General features: G+C 37.8%; 1 protein-coding gene across 3 annotated transcripts in view; it reads left to right on the top strand.

The window, feature by feature from the left end:
* raly (RALY heterogeneous nuclear ribonucleoprotein) overlaps window positions 1–25,793 on the top strand; it is a 180,851-nt gene extending 155,058 nt beyond the window's left edge. For 2 of the 3 annotated variants that reach the window (XM_041981455.1, XM_041981453.1), the window contains exon 9: window positions 24,639–25,793. The gene's annotated coding sequence lies outside the window, so the exon portion shown is untranslated. Of the gene's footprint in view, window positions 1–7,746; window positions 7,815–24,638 lie in introns of those variants that run through there. The other variant, XM_041981454.1, reaches the window with a different exon arrangement.
* Window positions 25,794–26,457: the final 664 nt, after the last annotated feature.

The following is a 26,457-nucleotide window of genomic DNA, read 5'->3' as shown; positions in this document are numbered from 1 at the left end:
TTATGTAAAGGTCATGTAAATCAAACATAAGGACATCTGTTAGAGACCTCACAAGAGAAATTACAAAATCAGGCATTTAACAGTTTTGATCATACTGTGGGCTCCAATAATCCGAGCACCGAACAACACACACATAACGATGCTGTCCTGCAACAGATCTAGATCTAGTCCTCTGCCAGAAAACTCGTATGACCAAACGTGATCTAACAAAAACGAAGGAGAAACATAGCAATATCCAGAAAAACAAAGAAGAACCATGGCAACAACTGGAAAAATGAAGAAGAAAAACCATGACAACAACTGGAAAACACAACACCCAGCAGTCTTGGGACTATTGTTAACAGAAAAATCCAGACTGAAAAAATAACAGTTTGGAGACAGCGTGAATACAGACTTCTTATGGATCTCACAACACCATCAACTTCTATAATGCTAAAGAGATATGATTGTTTCATTCAAATGAATAAAACAGGAGATGCCACTTAACGATGCACTACTTAACTTTTGCCATTTTCTCAGGTAATTTGGCATTCATCTTGCATCCTACCTCTACTGTGAGCTCTCTCCAGACAGTAAAAAACAGTCTTATGCTGAGTCTTGTCTTATCTCTTGCTCTGTCTCTGGCTCTCTTTTGTTTTCTCTCTTCCTCTCACAATGTTTTCTAACATTTCTTTGCTAATGGTTTAAAGCCATGGTTTAAAACGGCCAGTTTGTTTACATCTGTTTGGTAGTGTGTGACCATTGCTCTAAGCAAAACTCAGCTGCAACATCACGCAGTCTCCTGGATGAAAAAGTTGCATAGTGCAGTTTTTCAGCTACTGCTGGGCAGACGTCAGAAATGCACATTAGGGATGTCACTATGCCATCAAATGAGTCTAACGGATGCCGAGTTTTAAGGTTGGAAAATGACACAGTGGTAGGTCTTTAAATAACCATATATTTATGTAAGGAACAAAGAAACTTTGAGAAGTGGTCTAGTTATTCCAGTTTCCAAGGAAAACTTATGCGATTTTAAATTTCTGAAAAACACAATTACATGAAATACTTCATTTCTATATTTACCTGTTTTACACTTTTTTATTTATTTTTTTTTTTCTAATTGGAGGCAGCAACCTCTGGCTTTTTAGGCTGCTCCAGGTACTAATACCAGACTTCCAGGCACTCACTGACTAGCTGCCCTCCAGGCTAGACCGCAGGAGAGCAAGAAGTGTCTTAAATTTTGGTGCCATTCATGTTTAAGGCTAGGATGTTGCTCAGTAGTGATGACAAATTAGCACTGGAGATCAATAAAAGGATTGGTGCTTTTGTCAGTATTAATGATGGTTAAACATCAGCCTGTTATTTTTGAAGAGGGAGCTGAACTGAAAAGGAAAGTTGCAATTTACTGGTCCATCTTTATTTCTGTACTCACCCATGGTTATAAGATTTGGGTAGTGACTGAAACAATTACTTTGGAGGGTTGCAGGTTCAACCTTCAAGATATGGCAAGTGTCTTGAGCATCTGGGAGTGCTGGGAGTAGATGAGCTGTTGCTCCGCACTGAAAGCTGAAGACAGATGTACATCTGATTAGGAGCTTCCTCATTTTCTCTCCTTAGAGATTGTTTGACGAACACCCCAGGGAAGATCCAGGACATGGTGATAAAGTATATTCTTTTCCCTGTCCTTTCTTTTTAAAAACAAACCTAACCAATGGGCGGTGCATAAGCATAACCATAGAAAAAAAGAAAAGAATTCTCCAGCAGCAAGAAAAGATGTTTCCTGCAACAATTATTTAATGTTTTAATTATATGGTCACAATTATTTATCTACATCTGAGTTTTTTGTTTGTTTTGCTTTTTGTTTGCTTATTGTTTTGCTTAATCTACTTTGTTTTCTACTCCTGAAACCAAACCTTGGTTATTACTTGTTGTCCTCCTATAATAGAGTGAAAAGAGGCTCACAACCCACCTTTTAACTGGTTTCTACTGGATCTTTATCTATTTCATCTTTTTTTTTATGTTATTTTGTTTTATTCTATCTTATTAGTATTACGTTTTATATTATTTTATGAAGTCCTTTATGAGTATTTATTTATTTAACTCTAGTGTTTTCCTCATGCGGACCCTTTGCACCGGGAGCTTTGCCTGCTCTGTCTGGGGATTGTTGCCACAGTGATCACTCTTGACCAGGTGGCTGGGGGTCCTGCACTGCAGCCTTACGGCTATGGTGTAGAATCTGGCCTGCCTTTGTCTGGGTGGTTGAGGTGGCGGGCGGCTGTTAAAATGACTGGGCTGGCTCCTGGTGTGATCTGATCCCCAAGACATTGTTTCCTCAAAGCAGCATCTAGCCAGATATTTATTACTTTTAAAATTTTTATTTTGACTAAAATTAGGGAGTTCATGTTTGTGTAGAATGGTCCATGTGTGTGGATGTCTGTGTGACTGCATGTGAGAAATGATAATGAGTGTGTTTTTTAATTTGTTATGTTGCTTACTTTGGTGTGTGAAGGCTTGTTTTACTTTAATATGCATAAATTGTTTTTACCATGTAAAGCACTTTGTGTTGCCGTTGGAAGGAAAAGCACTTTAAAAATAAAATTGATTTGATTTGATTTGAATAAGTACTCAATTCAGCAGCATGTGTGTGTGTGTGTGTGTGTGTGTGTGTGTGTACGTGCATGTGTGTACATGAATGGGTCTGTTTGTATGTGTGTACTTGTGTGTCAGCATGTGTTTTTACATTCTAATGAGTTCTGTTTCTAAATAAAGCTAAACACTTGTAAATTTCACCACTTAAGTTAAGGAAGTTAAGATGCCACTCTTGCTGATAATGTGAGATTAACTTGTGCTTCAAGAAGTCAAACAAAAATAAGGAAAGAGGGCATTGTTCCAAAGTAAAGCTTGGGCTAATGCAGCACACATCATACTAACTCTTCAATATAAATAATAATTGTATAGATTTTATCAAGAAATTGAATTCAGGCTATACCACTGAAAGCAAATCCCTCAGACTAAGCACCATTACAAAAAGTCAGCCAAAAAAAACAAAAAACAAAAAACAAAACATAAAATTCAGTTGAAATGTTTTATGAAAGACTAGAAATAGATCTATGGTCCCTCTGTATGAAAAGAAACAGAAAAAGCCCTAAGGTACATAACATCAGGCAAACTGTTGCCCATACTTACCCAGTTCAGTGAGTGCACAAATGGTTGTGTTTTACATAAAGCACCTCAGCTGGAGTGCAGTTTACTGCTTCCTGCTTTTGTCAGCACATTGCACAAGAGAAAATAAGAAGTGCTTTGTTGTCTGAGAGAAGAGGCCACAGCATCATCATAAATCTGTGTAAACATGTAATAGCCCCATTACTTCTGTTCAGTAGCTCATCCTATGGTGTTTCCATGAGATTTTATGGAAAACTTATGAATTTTCATTGACCATTAATGTTCATAAATCCAGAATCAGGAAAACAATAAGGGCACACACGGTGAGGCTACAAAGAATATCCCCAAGTCACTTCCAAAAATAACATTTCTGCTCATCTGCAGTTTGCAAAAGTTCACAGACAACCCTAAGACTGATGGCAAAATTAATTTTGCGTGAATAAGACCAAAATAAAACTTTTTACTTAAAACGTATTAAGTGTAGAGAAAATACTATATTCTAGCATCAAAAACAGACAGTCTAATCCCTTCTGTGAGACATGGTAGTGGCAGAATGATGAGTGAAGCATGATTTGCTGAATCCAGGCCAGGAACTAAACATCAAGTATGATTGGCTTATTTTTATTTTTTTTTTTTTTTGTCCTTACCATAGCTGGTATCTCTGGTCTACCTGCAATGGTAACCTGCCGGTCTAGTGTTTTGTGATTGCTTGACTCACACCTGTCCTCTCACCTTCAACTTGTTGAGGACCAAAAGCTCTGTCCCTGAGTCTGTGTCTGGTGAAGGTCTCTTTCTGTTGAATATGAGTTGAAAACTTGATGTGATCTGCTTGTTTAGTTTGTTAGGCTTCTTTTAGGTCTTGGCATTATACAGTTAAAGTATAATTCTAATTATAACTGGGTTTAAAACTGTGTAATTGGGCCAAATTCAGTTTAGATTTAATTGAAATTATTGCTATCGTTGTTTGTAGTCTGGTGTTGACTTTGGCTGTGAATTGGCACTATGGAAAAAAAAAAAGTAAATTGAACTGAAGGATATTACAATAAATTGAACGGGGATGAAAAAAATATAGAATTATCCATGAATTGACATTATGAACTCATTTTTAAGAGATAGTTGATTAAGCTGCAAGACAAAAAAGTTCCTTCTGCTGAAAAAATGTTTATAAGGAATAAAAATATATTTTTCTGCCAGATATAGAAAACATACAACATACATACAACACTTAAATATATAAACTTGAGATTTTTTTCCCTGGAAAAATGCCATGTGCACTATTTCATTCTCTTTTACTTTTTACTTTGTTTTCTGTATTTACTTTAATCTAATATGTAAAATCTGATAATGGCGTAGGACATTTTGGTACAGGAATAAAAAATTCTTAAGTTTGCACACATTTTTCAAGCACCAGCAATGTCCTTATTTTTCTCTACAGTCTGTCATAATCTTGGTTTTGGTTTTTGTAGCTTTTCCTTATGTGTTCTGTGTTGCTTTCTGTTTCTGACTCGTTAATTCACCTGGTTTGATTGCTCATTCACTCACCTGCTCCTGATTACTCTCTCTATGTATTTATACCCCATAGTTTTCAGCCTTTGTCTCTTTCCTGAAGTGTGTGTTTTTTTTCCTGTTATTCCTGAAGCTCTATTATTCCTGAAGATTGGAAATAAACCTTTTTTTACCTGCACTGTTCTGCTTTAGTTCAGGAGGGAAGATATAAAGATTTCTCTCCCCAGTGACACTCTCCAGCTCCTCCTGGCAAATCCCAAGGTGTTCCTTGGCCAGAAGGGCTATAGGATCTTTCCAATGTGTCGTGGGTTTTCCTCTTTTCTTGGCTCCATCTGGTCATGCATGTAAAAACCACCAAAGGGAAGGAGACCAGGAGACATCTCAGATGCCTATAATACCTCAGCTTTTCAATACAGATGAATAGTAGCACTACTCCAAAGCTCTGTGGCAGCCACTTTTTATAGTCTCCAAAAGACAAAATTGGTAGCCTTAAGCATTTCTACCTGTTCAGTAAAGAACTGCACATTTTAGTGCACAGCATGGGAAACATTAGCCTACTGATTAAATAGAGCACTTATACAACTATTAGGTATAGAAACGACGGATCGGCTCCTGTCTCCTCTCTCTCTGGGTATCCTCTCCTCTGGCTGTGCCGGGGCATCAAAAGGCTCCATTAGCCAGAGGATGGTGTGCAGGACTGCACAAGACAGAATTATGTCACAGTCTTTCTCCGGAGAGCACAGCAATGTTCACCCCACTGGTCCGAAACACATCCACCTGCCCTTCTGCAACCAAAGCAGCACTGTGTGTGTGTGTGTGTGTGTGTGGATGTGTGTACTGTTGAGCCTGCAATCTTGCTCTGTGGGAGGGTTTGGCAGGAAATGATGAGATGCTCCGAGAGTGAATATAGGTATGATTTATTCTAATTGTCATGTGTGGGATTAGAGGCTGTTTATCATATTTGTTATTTTCCCAAATCATTTCAAGTGCGTTGGGGTGCACTCCAAACATATCACTAAGCTATTTTATTTGATTCATTTCGGGATCATGTTTTCAAACACTGAAACACTCAAATTTTGTTGGTACAAAGATTAGTGACACAATATCTCTACAAAACTGCAAACAATGTATAAATATAAAAAATATTCCATTTTATCCATTTAGGTTAAAATTTCATTACCTGAGTCACCACATTCTGTTGAAACTGGTCTGATCCATTAATGCAAGAAAAAACACTACCTTGTCACAGTAACATGTTTCAAAAGCTGCTATTCAGAATGACTTAAACAATCTTGTACCTGGGATTTAGGTAAACCCTGTCTCCCTGTGTTAAGACCCCATTTCAAATCCAAGGGAATTGGGGTCGATAACAAAAACGAGCCGGACCAACTTAAAAATATATACAATTTGGTTATTATTTAAAAACTCTTAATGACTAGCAGCTCTGTTTTTTTGTGTGTGTGTTTCTGTTTTTGTTGTTGTAAAAGTTGTAGGAAATTCTCTGGTGTGTTCATGTACAGTTGTAACAGTATGTTGTCTGGTGATGGTGTGGACTGAAGGGTCGTTTCCTTCTGTCTGTGATCTTTTTGTCTCCTTTCTTCTTTCCCTTTTGCTCTTTTTACTATTTTCCATCTTTTTCTGTCCCCTCCGGTCAGGTCCAGCAAGATTACATAAATTCAAAGTAAATAAATAAATAAATGAATCAGATTATCAAGAGGAGCCTTACCCATAGGCCTCCCTTTGGTTGAACAAAGTTGTTCAGCACGATACAGCAACCAGATTATGATTTTGCTTGCTATGATGCTGGACAGGACAAGTTAAAAAAAAAAAAAAAAATGTGTATGTATGTATGTATGTATGTATGTATGTATGTATGTATGTATGTATACATATATATATATATATATATATATATATATATATATATATATATATGTATATATATATATATATATATATATATATATATATATATATATATATATATGTATATATATACACACACACAATAATTTATTACAAAACCAGGTTCAAAAAACAAAAATAAACAATATGGTCGGTATATCTTGTCCAGTAAAAGTAATAAGAAAACCATTTAACAAAAGGTGTCTTCAACCGAGGTAACAGTTAATAATAAAATTAACAATTAACAATTAGATAAAGCAAACAATTTTCTTTACTTATTCTAAATACTATACAAAACCAAAATCTCACAGTTACTCATAATCTTACCAAAATGGAGCTTTTTTGTACAAACCAAACCAAAATTCAATACGAAAGGGTAAGCTATATAAACTACAAACCAAAATCAGCTATAAAACGTAACTCAGAAGCTACTCACAAACGATAAGAGTGTATATCCTCAAAACCTCAACCCAAAACACAATCGTGTACTAAAGGGAAATCTAAATGCTCTTACTCAAACCAAACGATTCACTCAGACCAGCAATTTCTACACAATCCCAGTTGGCGAGCAGTGGGCCTAATGGTACACAGCTGCCATGAGTGTTGGTACTTCCTCGTTCTTAAAGGCCTGGGGTCCTTCTGATTGGTTGTTAGGGAGGAAGTGCGGCACGGCAGTCGGCCAATCGCTGAAGAGCAGATGTTTCAGAGGGTAGTCCCACCAAAGGATAAGCTGAACAGGCTGTGACCAATCATTAGGGAGGCGGAAGAGTAGGGAGGTCACTGTCAAATCCACAGCCAATGGCAGAGAAGCAACCGAGCAGCAGAATTTAAATTACCACAACCACAGGCTACAGGCCTGGGTATGTGACACCCTGGAAACACGACAACAGACTTAATAGTCTGACATCCGCAAGGTTGTTTACGCCAACCATTTCAAATCTTTTGTGGACACCAGGATAAGCAAAGTAGTGATTATCAAAATATTTTACTGACAGAATTCTGATATACAATAACACCTCTGTCTCGCATTTTGGAATGATGTGAACTTTTTCACCAAACAAACGTTCACTTCTTGAATCATACTTAAGACGGACCACACTTGCTGATCTGTAAGTCTGACCAAACACACTAATTGTGTGTGTAATACCACCAGACTCACAAGCAGCTTCAGATCTCTCCCCTGTCCACCCTCAGCTCCTTCCACCAGGCTGACGGAAAGCTAAAAATCCCCCCACTCCCCAAAGAGAAAAACATCTGGACTCAAAAATCATCTAACCCACTAAATGAATGTCTTGCACTATGCCACTTTGTTCATCTGTGCTGCTACTAATGACTCTTCTTGCACTAATACCTATAACATACACATACAACCATTTACTTGTACATAGTACTGATTATTTATACATACAACTTTCAACTGTGAACCCTATTGTTACTTTTACAGTTAGCCTTGGGATCAGTACATGCCTTAAATCTTTGCACTTTATCACTCAGTGTTATATCAGATATCTGTTGTGCCTGTGCACTTTATTATTATTTTAGTTATGTTATATTAGTTTTTTTTTTTTTTTTTTTTTTTTTTTTTCTTTAATGGTTACTTCAGTATCAATATGTACTGTTTTGTCTTCACCATGGGACAGTGGGAAACATAATTTTGATTCCTTTGTATATCTTGTACCTGTGAAGAAATTGATAATAAAGGTGACTTTGACTTAACTTAATATGGATGGTGCTCAAAATGTCAATATCTTCATTCCCTGTGTGCAGTTCTAAAGATTCTACAATGACAGAAAAGGCATATGGAACCGATTTCTCTCTCTCAAGTGGCTTGTCGAGTTTCCAGCTGTACATGCTTTGTATCTGTTTTTTATAAGCCAGAGTTTTACATGTGTTTTTAAAGTCACACACAACATGAGCGTGATGCATCAAAGGACAGTGTTTACTTTCAAATGTCATGCACCATAACTTTACAAGTGGTCTAAACATTATAATCATTCTTCCATAGTGAATCATGAAATGGTGCTTTGGGATTAAAGGCTTGTCTGGGTACAGTGTTCTAATCATGTTGTCGTGGTCTACTATCAACTGCTTTTAAAACACACCCAATCCATTTGTAACTACAGGTGAAAATATGATACTACATATTTCCCTTAAAAGAAGAAACAACTTCTACTGTGAAATCTGCCTACTAATTTTGTCCCCTATCAGTGGTAAAAATAGGAGGAGGCACCACATTTGGCTGGGTGTCTGTGTTATGGCATTTGTCCATCAATTCAGAATTGTAGATGGCTTGTTCTTTTCATTCATCTAGCCATAATCAAAGCTAAAAATGATTTTGTTGAGCTGCTCCAATGTAAATAGTTTGTCCTCATTTAGAAATAGTCTTAACATCAGTTTCACTTCCAAAGGGGCAACACCAAGTACATCATGCATTATATCTGCACAAACACCCTCTGTTACATGAAAATATTGAATCAAATCAAATCAAATCAAATCAAACTTTATTTATAAAGCCCTTTTCATGCCAAAGGCAATACAAAGTGCTTTACAAGATTTAAAAAAAAAAAAAAAATTAAGCACACTTGAATTCATACATATTAAAACCAAAATAAGCCTTTACACATAAAAAAATTAAAATTAAATTAAAAAAATAATTAACAAAAACACTTAAGAAACAGTAAGAACAGCTAAGATTGAATAAGTAAATAAATGTATAAATAAATTCATAAATAAATGTATAAATTAATTAATAAATAAATAAGAAACAATACAGTGGAGTAAAATGAAAAGAAATTAATATGAAATAAAATTATGTAAAATAAATTAAGATCAAATAAAATTTAGTTAAAAGCCAAGCTAAAAAGGTGGGTCATAAGCCTCTTTTTAAAAACATCAACAGTCTCTGCAGCCCTGAGGTCCTCAGACTCAGGGCAGACTGTTCCACAGTCGAGGGCCATAACAATGAAAAGAGGCCATATGTCTTGGTCCTCACCCTTGGAACAACTAATACCAGAGGACCTCAGGGTCCACGAGAGGTCATAATTTAAAAGCAAGTCGGATAAATAAGAGGGCCCAAGACCATTAAGACATTTATAAACTACTAAAAGAACCTTAAAATCGATCCTGAAACACATGGGGAGCCAATGCAGCGATTGTAAGACTGGTGTAATGTGTTCCCGCCCTCTGGTCCTTGTCAGAACTCATGCTGCCGAGTTCTGAAGTAGCTGTAGGTTCGAAATGGACTTTTTGGGAAGACCAGAGAGGAGGTCATTACAGTAATCTAATCTACTAGAAGGTCATCAGGAGACACAGCAATGTAAATTTGCATATCATCGGCATAACTGTGAAAATGAATGCCGTGTCTCCTGATGACATCCCCAAGCGGCAACATATACAAATTAAACAGTATCGGGCCTAAAATTGATCCTAGGGGAACCCCACATTGGATTTTATGGATTCTTAAGGAGCATGTATCCATACTTACATAAAATTGGCGATCTGTAAGATAGGAGTAAAACCATTTAAGAACAGTACCTGATAGGCCCACCAGACTTCTGAGTCTGTCTAGTAAAATCTCGTGATCAACTGTATCAAAGGCGGCACTAAGATCTAGTAGAACCAGGACAGAAAGTTTCTGTAAGTCTAAGTTAGATGTAAGAACATTAACAATTTTTAAAAGGGTCGTTTTGGTACTGTGGTTTGTCCTAAAACCAGACTGATATTTTTCTAAAATCTTGTGTTTATTCATAAACTCATGCAGTTGAATAAAAACATTTTTTTCTGTCGTTTTACTTAAAAAAGGTAAGTTGGATACAGCTCGGTAATTATCAAGAATGTTTGGATCTAAATTATTCTTCTTCAGAAGGAGCCTCACTACCACTGTTTTAAAGGCAGCAGGGAAGACACCCATGTGAAGAGAGTAATTAACTATGTTTAAAAGCTCACACTCAAAGAAACCATAAAATGTTTTTGAAAGTGGGAATTGGGTCTAAAAGGCAGGTTGTTGGGTTTAGTTGGGAGAAAACTCGACCAAGCATCTTTGCATCAACCAGAACAAAACTCTCCAGTGTTTCCTCAGGTAAAAGCAAAGCTTCAGTTCTGTTTAAATCAAAATGTCGTTGAGAGAAAAGGCTGGATCTAATAATATTAATCTTACTTGTGAAGTGGTCTGCAAAGTCCTCGCATGCAGTGTCTGATGGAGGCATGGAGGACTTGTTAAAATCTGTGTTTATTAAAACATCAATTGTTTTAAAAAGGAATTTTGGGTTATTTTTGTTAGGTTTGAATAGTAGTTTTCTTGCCTGTTTTACTGAATTATTGTCGATTTTGAGTTGTTCCTTTAAAATTTCAAAATGGACTGTTAATTTTGTTTTTCTCAATTTCTTCTCTGCTCTCCTGCAGTTTCTTTTTAACTCATTAATTTCCTGGCTTCTCCACGGTGTTCTTGATTTAACTCCTAATGTTTTTGTTTTAAGTGGGGCTGCTGAGTCAATGGCTGATTTTAGTTTGTTGTTAAAATGGTCAACAATAAAATCACACGATGCAGGTAAAATCTGAGCAGGAGTTTGGTTTAAAATTTTAGTAAAATTTGCAGCCACTTCAGAAGTAATATATCGTTTCCTTACAGTTCTCACCGAGGTCTCCCTTTGGCTTACAACTGGTGATGTTAAACACACAGTAGTGGTCTGACACAGTCAAGTCAACAACAGAGGACACACCAGCGGACAGGCCATAAGTTATGACCAGGTCCAGGGCGTGTCCTCTGTTGTGAGTAGGCTGTGTGACATGCTAATGAAAACTATTTAAAATGTTTAAAAACTCGTTGGCATAGGGATCATTACTGTTATCAATGTGAAGGTTAAAATCACCAGTTATTAAAATCTTATTGTATATTATATATATGGTTGATAAAAACTCTGAAAACTCTTTAATAAAACAGGAAGGAGGGTTAGGTGGTCTGTAAATTGTACTGGATAAAACAGGTGGGTTGTTAAAAACAAATGAATGATGCTCAAATGAATTGTAGTTTTTCAATGAAATTATTTGTGCTGATATGAACTGTTGAGCAATTGAAGCTGTTCCACCGCCTTTTTTACCTCCCCTGATAGAAAATAAAAAATTAAAATTTGGGGGAGATGCTTCGGTGAGAATTACTGATGCATCAGTGCCAAGCCAGGTTTCCGTTAAAAAGAGACAGTCAATGTTCTTATCTAAAATCAGATCATTAATAATAAAAGATTTGTTTGATAGTGATCTGATGTTTAAAAGAGCCATGTTTAGTGTTGCAGGAAAGTAGTAAAGTTGTGGATATGGGTTCTGTACTGGGAGCTGTATGTATGGGACGTATACACCTGATGGTAGAAGTATGTGGATCTGAAAAGACATGTCTGTACTGTCTACTGGTGATGTGTACTGGTATGTGATGTGTCTGAGAGGAAGTTTAAACTAGGGGAGGTGTGTACTGGCAGGACCATCAATCTGAGAAAGCTTTGCAGGACTGGAGGGTGAGATCATGGTGAGAAGATGAGAACCTATGTGATTTGGATGTATGCCGTCTGATTTGAAAAGGTGAGGTCTATTGTAGAATGTGGTGAAGTTGTCGATGTATGGAATACTAATGGAATGACAGTAACCTTTTAACCAAATATGAAGTTGGCAGATGCGGCTGAACTTGACATCACCGTAGCGAGGTGAAGGAAGTGGACCAGAGATGATGCAGTGTTTATTTACCTGTTTGATGCTGTTGATGATGTTAATAAAATCCATTTTTAGAGTCTCTGACTGTTGGAACTTGAGATCATTTGTACCTGCATGGGTGGTGATGGAATAGATGGTCGGCGGAGTTAGTGATGTTTGTAACAGTTGCACCTGAATGAGAAGATGCACCTGTTCATGCGGACATGCTGGACAATGGAGTCTCCCACAATGAGCACGTGTCGGCCAGCTCCAGGCACCGAGAGCGTCCGTTTTTTCATGTCCATAGAGCCACAGGGTGAGGTGGAGGTCTTTGCAGAAGCGGCAGTGGTGGAGGCGGTCCTCGTCGGATTGACGATGGGAGTGGAGGCCGAGGACCCTGCATGAGTGACTGCTGGAATGGAAGTGGTGTTCCTCTTAGGTGCAATGGCTGGTGTTGCGGCTGGGTTTCCTTCTGCTCGGGTGGAGGTGATGTTCTCCGTTGTACTGACAACGGGACTGGAGGTGGAAATCTCCACTGCAGCAACCGCAGGTGGAAATGCGGCGGTTCCAGCCCCCGCAGGAGCACGCTCTTTGTCCAAACAGCGACGGGACCTGGTGTGACCACTCACTGCGTCTTTCAGGAGCTGCCGGCACGTTGCTGAAGATGAGCGCCGGGATTCTCCGTCATTACGGGTGCCAACAGACCTCAGACCAAAGTTGTTGTTTTGGTGTGGAGCTCAAAGAGGGACGTGGTGATGTGTTTGGGTCCCATTGCACTGTATCATGGAGAGCCGCCTTGAATGAGGCAATATGTATGGAGCGCTGTTGGTGAGCCAGGTCCAGTAGACTATCAAGTAGCTCATTTTTTGATCGAAGTTCATCAGTGAGCTTGCAAATATCTTCTTTGAGGTAAGTAATTTGCTTGTCAGTGTTTGTAGATTCCATGCCATGATGAACAGGCGCTGAGGCAGCTATTTTAGATCAGTTCAGGACTCGAACCAGATAAAACTTTTGTTCTGAATTAAAATCACATTTAAAAGTAATACGAACTTAAAATGCAATGTTTTAGAAGGCTTTAGTGCTGGTAAGAGCAAGTAAAAGATCTGTAAAAATCCATAAAAACATTAAAAACGTTCAGATTCGTCAGATCGTCTCACCGGTATAGGAGCAAAACACCACGCATGCGCAAGAAACTGTGTCAAAGGGCTGGGTTTAAATAGGTGTGTTTAAATAAGAGTCTTGCTTGGTGCCAGTGGAAGAGGGATCATCCAGCATTCCATGTTCTTGGTAGTTGTCCTTAGAACATCTTTTAACATCATCTTATTATTTAGAATTATTGTCGGTTATCTCTAATGATTTTAACCATTTCATCTTAATTGGGGATTTTAACATTCACATAGATAACATGACGGATGGTAATGTCAAGGAATTTTCTTCCATATTGGACATGTTTGGTTTGTGGCAACATGTAAAAGAGCCGACCCACATTCGAGGTCACATTCTGGACCTGGTTATTTCAAAGGGTGTTGATATTTCTTCTGTTGCGGTCACTGACTTGGCCTTGTCTGACCATTTTTGTATTTTGTTTAATTTACTGATCACTCAGAATGTCCAACCAACCTGCTCCTCGGTTAGGAAGAGGTACATTAATGAATGTGCGCTATGAGTGCTAAGTTTGTGGAGGCCATAGCTATGTTACCAACAACCAGTGCAGTCAGTTGATGGACTCCTGGATCATTTCAATCTGAAAGTCTTGAATGTAATGGGTGCTGTTGCACTTTGAGCAAACAGAAAACACCATGAAGAAACACCACTGTGGTCACAAGCCTAAAAAGAGAATGCAGAAAAACTGAGTGGAAATGGCGGAAAAATAAACTTCAAATTCACTATGAGCTGTACAAACAAAGCCTGTGTAACTATAACAATGACCTGTGCAAGGCCAGAGAGCTGAATTTATCTGAAATGATTAACAGGAATGTCAACAATTCTCGCACTCTGTTTGCTATGATTGAAAAACTTACAAATCCTCCTATACAGATAAGCCCAGAGCTCCTTTCCACTGAGAAATGCAACCAATTTGCCAACTTTTTTAGCCAAAAAATTAAAACAATTAGGCAAAATATTAATTTCACACAGTCACACAAGAAAACTAGTCTGTGTCTAAAACCCAGAAATAATTCTGATGTTATGTCGCAATTTAAAATGGTTGATTTAAAAATCCTACAAGAAACAGTTTGGCACTCTGGACATGATGCCATCCGACTTTTTAAAAACAGTTTTTACCTCAGTAGAATGTGATCTACTACTGATAGTTAACAGCGCCCTGGCATCAGGCATTTTTCCCAAGTCACTAAAGATAGCTGCTATTAAGCCACTCCTAAAGAAAAGGACTCTTGACGCCTCTATAATGAACAACTATAGACCTGTCTCTAACCTCTCTTTTATTTTCAAGATTATTGAGAAAGTTGTATTTCACCAGCTTCATGACTTTTTAAATGAAAGTGGAAATCACGATAAATTTCAGTCCGGCTTCTGACCTCATCACAGCACTGAAACAGCTCTGGTCAAAGTGTTAAATGACATTAGGTTGAATACTGATTCTGATCAAGTATCAGTGTTGGTTCTGTTGGATCTCAGTGCTGCGTTTGATACTGTAGATCACAGAATCCTGTTGCACAGGCTGGAAAACTGGGTTGGACTTTCTGGAGCGGTCCTTAACTGGTTCAGGTCCTATTTATTTATTTATTTATTTATTTTTTTTTTTTTTAACTTGTCCTGTCCAGCATCATAGCAAGCAAAATGATAATCTGGTTGCTGTATCGTGCTGAACAAATTTGCTCTGCCAAGGGGAGGCCTATGGGTAAGGCTCCTCTTGATAATCTGATTCATTTATTTATTTATTTACTTTGAATCACGGAATCTATGTAATCTTGCTGGACCTGAACGGAGGGGACAGAAAAAGATGGAAAATAGCAAAAAAAGAGCAAAAGGGAAAGAAGAAAGGAGACAAAAAGATCACAGACAGAAGGAAAACGACCCTACAATCCACACCATCACCAGACAACAAACTGTTACACCTGTACATGAACACACCAGAAAATTTCCTACAACTTTTACAAAAGCAGAAACACACACACAGAAAAAAAAAAAAAAAAAAAACAACAAAAAAAAAAAACAGGGCTGCCAGTCATTAAGAGTTTTTAAATAATAACCAAATCAAATCAAAAAGACATAACAGCAACCAGATACTAACTCACAGTAAAAATACAAATTTATTTATTTATTTATTTATTTTTTTTTCCTCCTCTTTTTCCTTTTTTAATAATTATCGCTTAATATTAAAAACCCACTAGACAACTCAGTGACTGTGTCAGCATGCAGAGCATGAGAAACAAGGAGTGATCAGTGATGAAGAGTGGTGAGTGAGATCATGCAAATGCGACCTCGCCTCCACGGAGGCCAGAGGCAGACCAGGGCCTGGGCCGGGCCCTCAGCAGCAGACCCGGAGCACCAACCCATGCCACCCCACCACAAAGACAACTCCAGCCCCACCCGAAGGGCAGCAGAGGAGAGCCCCAGCAAGAGCCCCCCACGGTCCCGGGGCACAGGCCCCAGTGGGCCAAGATCAGCAGCCGCCGGCCCCGCCAGGGACCGGCCCACCCAGGGCAGCCCAAGCGAAGGGCCCAGGACCCCGGGAGCCCAGAGGCTGCCGCCCCACCCCCCAAAGGCAGAGGGCCCGCAACATGCCTAGGAGGACCAGGCCCCCCCAGACAGCCACCCGGCGTAGGCCAGCACACACCCCGATGTTCCAGCCGCACACCCCGGGAACCAGGGTGCTATCGGCCCCCTCCCCCCACTCCCCATCTACTTCAACCTGCACCCCATATAACCCCACACTCACACCCTCCCCCGTGCCGCACCCACAATCGCTCACCACCACACAATCACGCCACACACAACCCTCCCACCATGCCCCGTGGGGGACACCCCAGGCGGACCAGCGGACAGCGGGCCCCAACCCCCATAGAGCCAGCAGCCCACCAGCGCAGCCATCCCGGGACCCGGCCCCCACGCCTCCCAACTCCCTACGTGTGTGTGTGTGTGTGAGACAGAGAGAGCGGGAAGTAAGAGGGGTCCGGGGATGTACGTCCAGAGGGAAGCAAACTTCCCTCTGGATGATGAGCCTTTAGTGGCATTAGGCACCCCTGCTCCCCAGGAGGCCCCCCAGGGCAAGACAGGCCAGGAGAGGCCGCCCCCCACGACCGGGCCATTCAGGGACCGCAGCCAGTGAGCCGCCACCCACCCCAGAAAGTTCCCACCCTCCCACACCCCTAACGGGGAATGAGAGGATGGGGACAGCGGCAGACCCACGGCCCACCACCCCCAGGCCCGCCCAAGCCCCCCCACAAGTGTACTTAACCCCGCCCCAACCACACACAGAAACACATGCACACACCTATTTCCTTGCACACTCCCACTCATCATAACTCACATATGCCCTCTCAGCCCCACCCAAAAAATATAAACACTCGCACAGTATCCAACCCTCCCACTCTCACTCCCCAGACACACCCCCACTCATCCTAACACATGCATACGCACGCACACAAACATACCCCCCCATTCACACAAACATCCAAAGTATAGACACACACACAACATACAAGCATCCCTGTCTCACAGTTCAGGTCCTATTTAGAAGGCCGGAGTTATTTTGTTATGATTGGCAGCTATGAATCTGAGCGACTGGCAATGACTTGTGGAGTCCCCCAGGGGTCAGTCCTTATACCTCTCTTCAACTTGTATATGCTCCCTCTGGGTCAAATATTACAGAACTATAGCATTAATTATCAAAGTTATGCAGATGATACACAACTTTATGTGTCTCTGTCATCAGATGACTGCAGTCCAATAGACTTGTTGTGTCAGTGTCTGGAGCAAATAAACACCTGGATGAGGGAGAATTTTCTACAATTAAATGAAGACAAAACAGAGATTATTCTGTTTGGTAGCAAAGAGAAGAGGGTCAGCATTGGCAAACACCTGGAGACTCCGGCTCTTAAAATCACAGACCAAGTTCGTAACCATGGAGTGTTGATATACTCAGACCTGACTTTCTGCAGCCACATCAAAGCTGTCACTAAGAAGTTTTTTACCAGCTCAGAAACATCAACAGAATTAAAAGTTTAGTCTCCCAGAAAGACCAAAAGAAACTCATCCATGCATTCATCTCCAGTAGGCTGGATTACTGTAATGGTCTTTTAACAGGACTTCCTAAAAAGAGCATTAAACATCTGCAGCTCATCCAGAACGCTGCTGCTAGAGTTTTAACCAGAACTAAGAGATCTGAACACATCACACCAGTTTTGAAATCTTTACACTGGCTTCCAGTCAGTCACAGAATAGATTTTAAAACCGCTCTGATTGTTTACAAATCCCAGAATGGTTTAGGCCCAGAATACATCTGTGATATGTTCAGAGAATATAATCCTAGCAGAGCTCTTAGATCCAAAGACTCTGGTCAACTAGTCCAAACCAGAGTCCAGACTAAACATGGAGAAGCAGCATTTAGCTGTTTTGCTGCAAACAAGTGGAACAAACTGCCAGTGGAAATTAAACTTTCACCAAATGTACAGTAGACATTTTTAAATCCAGGTTAAAAACATTTCTTTTCTCATGTGCCTATGCATGAAATATGCAAAAAATTTTTTTTTACTTATCTTGCTTTTAATAATTTTAATGTAATTTATTATTTTATTGTGATTATGTTTTGATGCCTTTTACTATTTCTAAATATCTGTAATGCCTTTGTTTTGTGTAAAGCACTTGTCCTGAATTGTCCTGTACATGAAATGTGCTATACAAATAAACTGCCTTAAACACCTGATTTTAAGGCTCTCTCAGCCAGGTTACATCTATCGTATTCCAACTAGATTGTTTAACAGGATTGTCTGCTTAATTAGCAGTACCTTATTTGATGTTTTCAATCTATCCTTATAAACTGGTTATCTGCCCTAGACCTTTAAGGTTGCTGTAATTAAACATATTCTTAAAAAGTCCAGTCTTGCGAGGTTAAAGGTCTTCGCTAATTACCGACCTTTATCCATTCTTCCTTTGATTTCTGAAGTTCTGGAAAAAATTCTTGCCAGTCAATTAATCAACCATATTTACAGAAATTATATGTTTGAAGAATTTCAATCTGGGTTTAGGTCACATCATAGCACTGAAACCACACTAGGTAAAATCACGAGTGATTTTCTTGTGGCCTCTGATAGTGGACTTGTGTCTATACTTGTTTTATTAGACCTCAGTGCCACATTTGACACAACTGACCACGACATTCTATTGAAAAAGCTTGAAAATGTTGTAATTAATAGAACCCCACTAGCCCGGTTTAAGTCGTATCTATCTGATCAGCTCCATTTTGTCCATTTTGTCCTCGTCTTTACAGCATAGTCAAGAATGTTGTTCCACAGGGGTCAATACTTGGTCCATATCTTCTTATCTTCATACTTCCACTGGGTGTCATTATTAAGTGACATGACATCAACTTTCACAGTTATGCACACAATAATCAGCTATACCTATCCATGAAATCAGATGAGACCAATAAGCCAACTAGACCACAAAGATAAAGAACTTAATGACCACAGACTGCCTGTCATTAAACTATGACAAAACTAAGGCTGCTGTCTTTGGAACTGAGAAACTCAGGAAAAGATTGTTGAGTCATTTAATTTCTGTAGATGGTCTCACTCTAGGTGCGTTTTCATTACCCCAAGAATTGCACAAAACCTAAATATCGCAAAAAAAAAAAAAAAAAAAAAAAAGCGGTAATGGAAACGCCTACATTTCGAAAAAACTAAAATATTGCTAAAAAGTTTTTACGCTCTTATGAGGTTGTTTTTCAGACATGTCGATATAAGTATATCACAAAAGTGTAATGGAAACACTTTTTTTCCATTTACACTTTTACAGGACGTGACATAAGTGGCCACGTTACCAGTTCATTTCAAATAAATACGTTGAAGGACATGAAAATCTTTTCACAAATAATTAAAGAAAAATATAAAACCACAATCCTTGATAGCAAACAACAGCAAAATGCAGCGTTTTACAAGGAATTACAAATCTACATTACTAATCTCTCACCTGCCAGCTGCGGGCTGATGGACAATGTCACCTTGTTGTGTGTTGCCAACAAGAAAATCATTTTAAAAAGTTTATAATGAAAAGACAATCCAAGCTGTCAAGTGCTGCTTACAGAAAACGTAGGAAAGAGGAGAATGAAAAACGAGCCTGAAGTAGAGGTAAGTCTGAGTTATTGAACATTAAGGAGTGTGTTAACTTTTCATTTTGACACTGACAGTGGGCTAACGCTAACAAAGATAGTAACTATTGTACCATAACAACAATATCTAAACAATATAATAATTAAGTACCACCTATATTATGCAAAAGAACATGCATATCATGTCAAAATGACATAGTAAAGATAAAGATTTGATACAATGTAAAATTTTTCTAATTGTATTTGCAAAGCAGTATTTCTGCAACGGTCTGTTTATTGTAAGGGTAGGCTACTGCTATTTAATGTTACTGCTATAAAAATTAAAATAATGTGTTTGTCCAGATGCGCTGAGAAAATTTTTGCAGCCACAACAGCACCTGTAGAAGCTGCTAGAGAGGAGGCCTCAGCCTCATTGTCTTCACCAGAAGACAATCAGTGAAGAATATAAGTTAATTCAATACAGAGTAATGACTGCAGTACTATTAATTAATAAATAATATTTGGATCTGTGGCAAGCAGATCTAAATGAAGAACACTGAATGCACAATGCAGAAAAGTCATAAAGATGATTGAATACAGCCAGACTGCCTGGCTGTGTCTCTCTGAGGGGTGGGCCCGGGTGGCTGGAAGGGCATGAAGGAATTCTTTTAATAACTAAACCACTTTGTGTTACAGCTTACATATGAAGCATGTTTCAGAAATTTCATTTGATTACTTGATTGATTTTTTGTGTTACATAGTGGCATTATTTTGTTTTGTTTATCATAATTGTAGCAGTTTGTATAGTTTAATGTGTGTTTTTTTGCACTGTTTTACATTGTTTAAAATTTTCACTTGTGCCATTTATTGCTCTGGACTTTTGCGCTATTTTTTTAACTAAATGTCATTTGTTTTGTGCTATTTATATTTTTTGTTGCAGTTTGTTTAATTTAGAGTGTTTCAGTGTGACTGTTTCCTTTGTTAACAAAGAGACAGTAATTTGTACATTAGTTACAAAATGTGTGTGACTGAGTTATGTAGCTTCAGTTTCGGTAAGCATTTTGCCGCATAGGGTGGGTTGCAAAACTCCTGTTTTGCCTAGGGCACCTGCTGGCCTAGAGCCGGCCCTGGGAACAAGCACCTGGCCACTTTAATCACTTTAAACAGATGATAAGCTAAGCCAAACCTCTTTTTTTTGTGCAATATAACCATAAACATATATTGCACTGACTGTAATTTATATTGTCTATTTATTATGTTTTATAGTACTTGTTTTGTTTGTTTTGTTTATTGGCTTACATTCTTGTATTTCATGCACCAAGGTTTGAGAGAATTGTAATTTCAATTCCCACTTGTCCTGTACATGCTGCAGAATTGAAAATAAAGCTGACTTTGACTTGTTATGTGCAAAATGTCCTTCCTCTAAAAGAAGGCCTACACTAAATCAGGGTTCTGCTACCTATGGCTCCAGAGCAACAACTGACTCTCTTGACCTTCTACAATGGCCCTTAAAACATCGGTAAAATGATTATGAACTAACGTTTGTCAATATAAATATAATAGCAAATGCAGGTTTTTAGCATTTTCTTTTTTTTTTTTCTTCTTGGAATAATTGCATTAAATTTCCACTTTATAATGACAATAACTACCAGTAATTTTTTTTTTTTTTTTTTTTCTTTGTCATTAGGTTAGAAACTATGGGCTTCTTTTTTTTTTTTTTAACATAATTTTCTACAAATATCTACAGCCCATTGAAGAAAGTCTGTCTATCATATTTGACCAGAAGTTTTACGTTTTTCTTTATTTTAAAACCTAAAAATAGAAATAAAAATGTGGTTCTTCCAAAATGACAACAAATTTATAAAAAATTATAAGTTTTTGTAAGCCTTTTTTCAAAAGGTCTCATAACATTTGCAGCTCTGAATGAGTTTCATTTAGCTGGACTGAGGAAAAAATGGCTCTTTTGATTGTAAAGGTTGAAACCCCTGCACTAAACAAATACAACAGATTTAGCAGGATTTTGTCTTGAAACAGCAACAGTTTAAATATTTCTTAATATATATCAAATCAAATATGACAAAGAAGGATGAAATGTTCAGGATTTACTAACTAAAAGGTAATAAAAAAAAGCCAGGATGAATTTAAAGCTGCCTTCTTTCTAAACAGAGAAGGAACAATAATGACCAATATCAGATGAATATCGACATCAGGTGAAAAGCAGGATTAGAATCTCACAGCTTCTAGATGGTGAGGAGAGAGAAATATTCACAATATGCACAATAACTTCCACCCATTCACCTTTGGTGCTTCATTATCCAGATTTCTTGCCTGTAAAGTCTCAAACTTTGCATTTTTAGCTGCACTGTTCAGCTTGACCTCTTGTGCCTACACCCTCTGGGACTGGGGGTTAAGTGGTTAACATCAGCTTTTACGGGTGTAACATCAGTACTGTAAATGTATTTATAAGCATGTGTGATATTCACAGAAAGTCCAGAATCTCAGCTAACAGCTCAGTGAAACCATTTATGTGACCCCCAAACATAGTTAAGACAACAAACAATTAAAAGACCAGGTACACAAAGTTAGAAAACATATGTAAACACAAAGAAGGCCCAATTTATGCTTAATGTTTGTAAAACATGGTCATAAAATGTCTTACCTTTGCTGTCTTGCCTCAAAATTTATATCCACCAGGATAAAACTACATGTGCATGTGCAAACTGCATATGGTTTCTGTGTTCAGAGCCAGTGGGCAAGAAGTTTAGGGAAAAAAAGCATTAACGAGCAATAAAAAAAAATTAAGGCGTTAGGACTTTAACGTGGCCAGCCCTATATATAAAACAGGGTACTGAAACTGCCCTCTTTCATCTCCATAATATAGCAAAAATCAGGAAGATTCTGTCTTACAGTGATACGGAAAAATAATCCATGTATTTGTTACCTCCAGATTTTGTAATTTCGTGTTTGTTGGATGTCCTAAAGCTGCTCTAAACAGCCCTCAACTGATCTTAAATGCTGTTGCAAGTGTTCTGATAAGGACTGGCAGGATAGAACACATTTCCACAGTCCTGGCTTCTCTTCACTGGCTTCCTGTAAGTTTTATTACTCATATAAAGCTCTTAACAGTCTTGCTCCTTCTTACCTAAAAAAAACTCTTAGTTCCTAAAAAAAAAACCTCTAGTTCCACACTGTCACAAGAAAACACTCTTAAGTAGCAGGCCAACTTTTGGTTCCCTGTGTTTCCAGAAGTAAATGGGAGGCAGAGCCTTCAGTTATCAGGCTCCTCTCCTGTGGACCCAGCTCCTAGTCAGTGTTCAGGATGGAGACTTTGTCCCTATTTTTAAGACCAGGCTTAAAACTTTATTTTCTTGAAAAGGTCTTTAGTTAGACTCAGCTTAAGTCAGCGTTTACTTAATTTCTTTTGCAGCACTTTGTGATCAGTTAATTTTATTTTTTCTCTTCTACATTTTAATTTGATTTTAATTAATCATACTGTTTTACAAATTTGCTAATACATTTTACAGTTATTACATTTTAGCTTTTCTTTTCATTGTTTTAGAATATCCTGTTTTATACAATTGTAATGCTTGATTGCATTTTTAAACTGTTTACTTTTCTGTGAAGAACTTTGAGTTGCAGTTGTGCTTTAAAGGTGCTACATTAATAAATGCAATACTGATTACTTATTTAATTTTTTACAATGAACATTTTTTTAATTACTGATTTAGTTAAAATAATTGGACAAATTGCATTAAACAAATTCAAGTTTGATTTGCCATCCCATGGCACTGGACGTGACTTATTGCAAACCACAGTATCACTATGGTGTGTCAAGACCCAGAATCCCTTCACTGTTACAAAGTCCACCAAACAGCAATACCAATGATAGTTTTGGCATCACAAGGTAGCATTGACATGAATGGAAGTAAGCCAGTCTATCAGAGATAGTTTTAAATATTTAAAATGCAGCAGGTTTGATTTACAGTACATATGTACTCATCCTGCAGGGCATTGTGTCCAATGGAAAAATAGTAAATCTGAAGTGCATTCTTTAAATATTTGAACAAGTCTCAGCCCTGCTTTCTCAAACTCTCTGGGATCTCGACAATGATTTATCATGTCTCTCTCCATCTGTCATCATGCAAAATAGAAATTGTTCAACACTTTAACTCCTTGAACCCAAGGCTGTTTCTTGAAAGTTCTCCTACAAAAGTCACTAACAGCTTCACAACTGTAAAGGTCTGCAGATATTTATCTATTCATCCTCATAATCAAGATTTAATAAACTTCATCCAAAATGGAAATTTTAATTGCATCTAATCAAATCTTAGAATTACAGTGAATAAAGATCTCAAAGACACCAAAACTACTCAAATGCCATTTTTTTGCAACAAAATTTAGGACAAAAAAATTATTGCATTTACTGGAGCCACAGTGCTACCGTCATTTAAAAATGATTCTTGGTTGTGTTTTTATAGAACAGCATATTATCTCAAGATACCAATTACAAGTCAAAATAGGGGCTGACCACACAGTTACAAGCTCACCTTGATCATCCAGTAAGTTTAAACAAACAAAACCTGTTATTTTGTCATAAGTTTACAAATGGTTATAACCAGAAAATAAATGGCAAATTTCTCAGTTAACAGAAAAAATAACTTATGTGAAAATTAACTCTTTGATCTTAATTTAAAAAAGGAAAAAAGTGATTTGAGGTGAGACATCAAGAATAAATTACTACAGGCATCGCCACTCTCACTTCCAAACTTCAGAAAGGAAAAATGTATATATATATATATATTTTTTTTTTTCTTTTTTTTTTTTCTTTAAAGAGTAAACATTTATCACCCTGAAGTTAATTCACTGATTAACTTATTAGATCTTATTTTGCATAATAGAAATAAAGAAATTTAACAGGCAAATTGTGACAAATTGTGACATTAGGATTATTATGAGCGTCAGCTCTTTACTTAATTTCTGCGTCTCAAATTCACACAAAGGAACAAACATTTTCCTTTGAGCAATAAAATATATAAGAACAATACCAGATGTCACATGTAAAACTGTGTTTTTCAACCAACTTGAATAGCACATTCGTTTTTACCATCTTTTTCTCTTTCTTCTGTGTTTTATGGATTAGGAGCTGTTAAGGAAGAGACAGCCCGAGGAAGGATGATGGAGTGCTATGTACAGACAGCAGTGGATATCAGCACAGAATGGCCATCAAACAGCAGGAAACCATTGATTTGCGTATGCTCACACACTTCTACAGACAAAACCTAACAAAACACACACAAGAGAGACAGACTTGACACTGTGTCCAAGCCACAGGAAGATACTAAAACAGCAGGGTATTGCCATAAGACGTCATTAACAGATGAATTATATGAACACACACACACACACACACACACCACACACAAAGAGAGAGAGAGAGATTAAAAACAAATAAACAAAAAAACATACAGCCAAGAAGACGGACTCAACTCTTTGTAAAAGTCACAGGCAGACAATAAAAACAGCAGGCTTTTGTCAAAACACATCTTAAACTGGTTTCACATACACACATGCACACAGTAACATGGAAGACCTCTGCAGATGACAGCAGCCATGTTTGGAAAAGCCGGAGCTCGCCAGCTGTTTTCTTCCTCACAGGACTTATGACAAGTGAATGGTCAGCAGATGTTGGTGCAGCACACTCTTGATTGAAAACCTTTTTGGTTCAAAAATTGTACAAACTTCAAAATAAAATTTTAATATTCACTTCTATATGAATACCAAATAATCACTAACAACACACTGTAGGGCTGAAGTACAACCACTCCTTATTTGTTGTTTATGCATCACATTCTCCTAATTAGAAGGAGATCAGATGGCAGTAAATTAAGAAGAAACAGACATGAAGACAAGAATTCAGTTGGTGCACAGCAGCTCAGGTACACACTGTGAAAAACTGCTGTCATTTTTCTACATATGATTAATGGGGGTACTAATTTCCAAAAAAATATTGGGACACAAAATGCAGCAAGTTTACAGGCTTTCATTGTAATTATACATACAGTAGTATGTCATAGTTTTCTTTTTTATTTTCTTTCAATATAATCAAAACCGTTTTTATTATATGAAGCACTTTGTGCTACTTTTGTATGAAAAGTGCTATATAAATATTTGGAATTCATTTGATTTGATTTGATTTGATTTGATTTGATAGCTGTTCATTTTAAAATTGATAATTCTGTAACAGAATTAAACAGCTCAAGGACGTTCTCCCAGCTGATCAAGTATCAAAAAGCATCAAAAGAGGATTTTAGAGGAACTGGTGGAGATTTCAAGGGGTTTAACTCTATCTGCTATTTTATAGCAACATTTCTGAATGCAATGTAAAAATAATAGTTATAATAAAAGTTAAAAGCCCAAAACACCATATTTATTGGTCATGGCCGGTAACACAATCCATCCCTGATACAGATACAGGTGCTGCCATCCAGACCTCTTTTTCATGATTATTTGAGCAGGAATGTGCCAAACCGCAGCATTGTGATATTCTGTCACATTACTGTTTCAAGCTGGCCTGCCTGCAGCACCACCACTACCTGAAAACATTTAGCACAGGAGGAAAAGAAACAGTAAAAACAGCATTCATAAAACATGATCTGCTGGAACCTTAATGACTTCATCTGATGTTGACGTCTTTTCCTGCTGGAAAGAATAAACACGTCTTTGTCCCAACTGTTTTTACATGCCTTCTTAAGCATCACAGTCAACTCAGGAGTCTGAGTGATTTCATTTAAAATATTTTTTTCTGTTTTACTTCATTTCTAAAATGATCTGCTTTTTGTGGATTTTTTACATTGTTATCTTTAAAAAAAATTTGGCTCAATTGTGGGAGAAGTTTTTTTGGAAGTTTGATGCTAAAAAAAAACAAAAATATTATTGTGCTGCCTTGAGGTCAAGAGGGT

The sequence above is a fragment of the Melanotaenia boesemani genome, chromosome 3, assembly GCF_017639745.1.
Source record: "Melanotaenia boesemani isolate fMelBoe1 chromosome 3, fMelBoe1.pri, whole genome shotgun sequence".
NCBI lineage: Eukaryota > Metazoa > Chordata > Actinopteri > Atheriniformes > Melanotaeniidae > Melanotaenia > Melanotaenia boesemani.
Note: the sequence above shows the minus strand (reverse complement) of the source record. Positions and strands in the feature narration are given on the sequence as shown.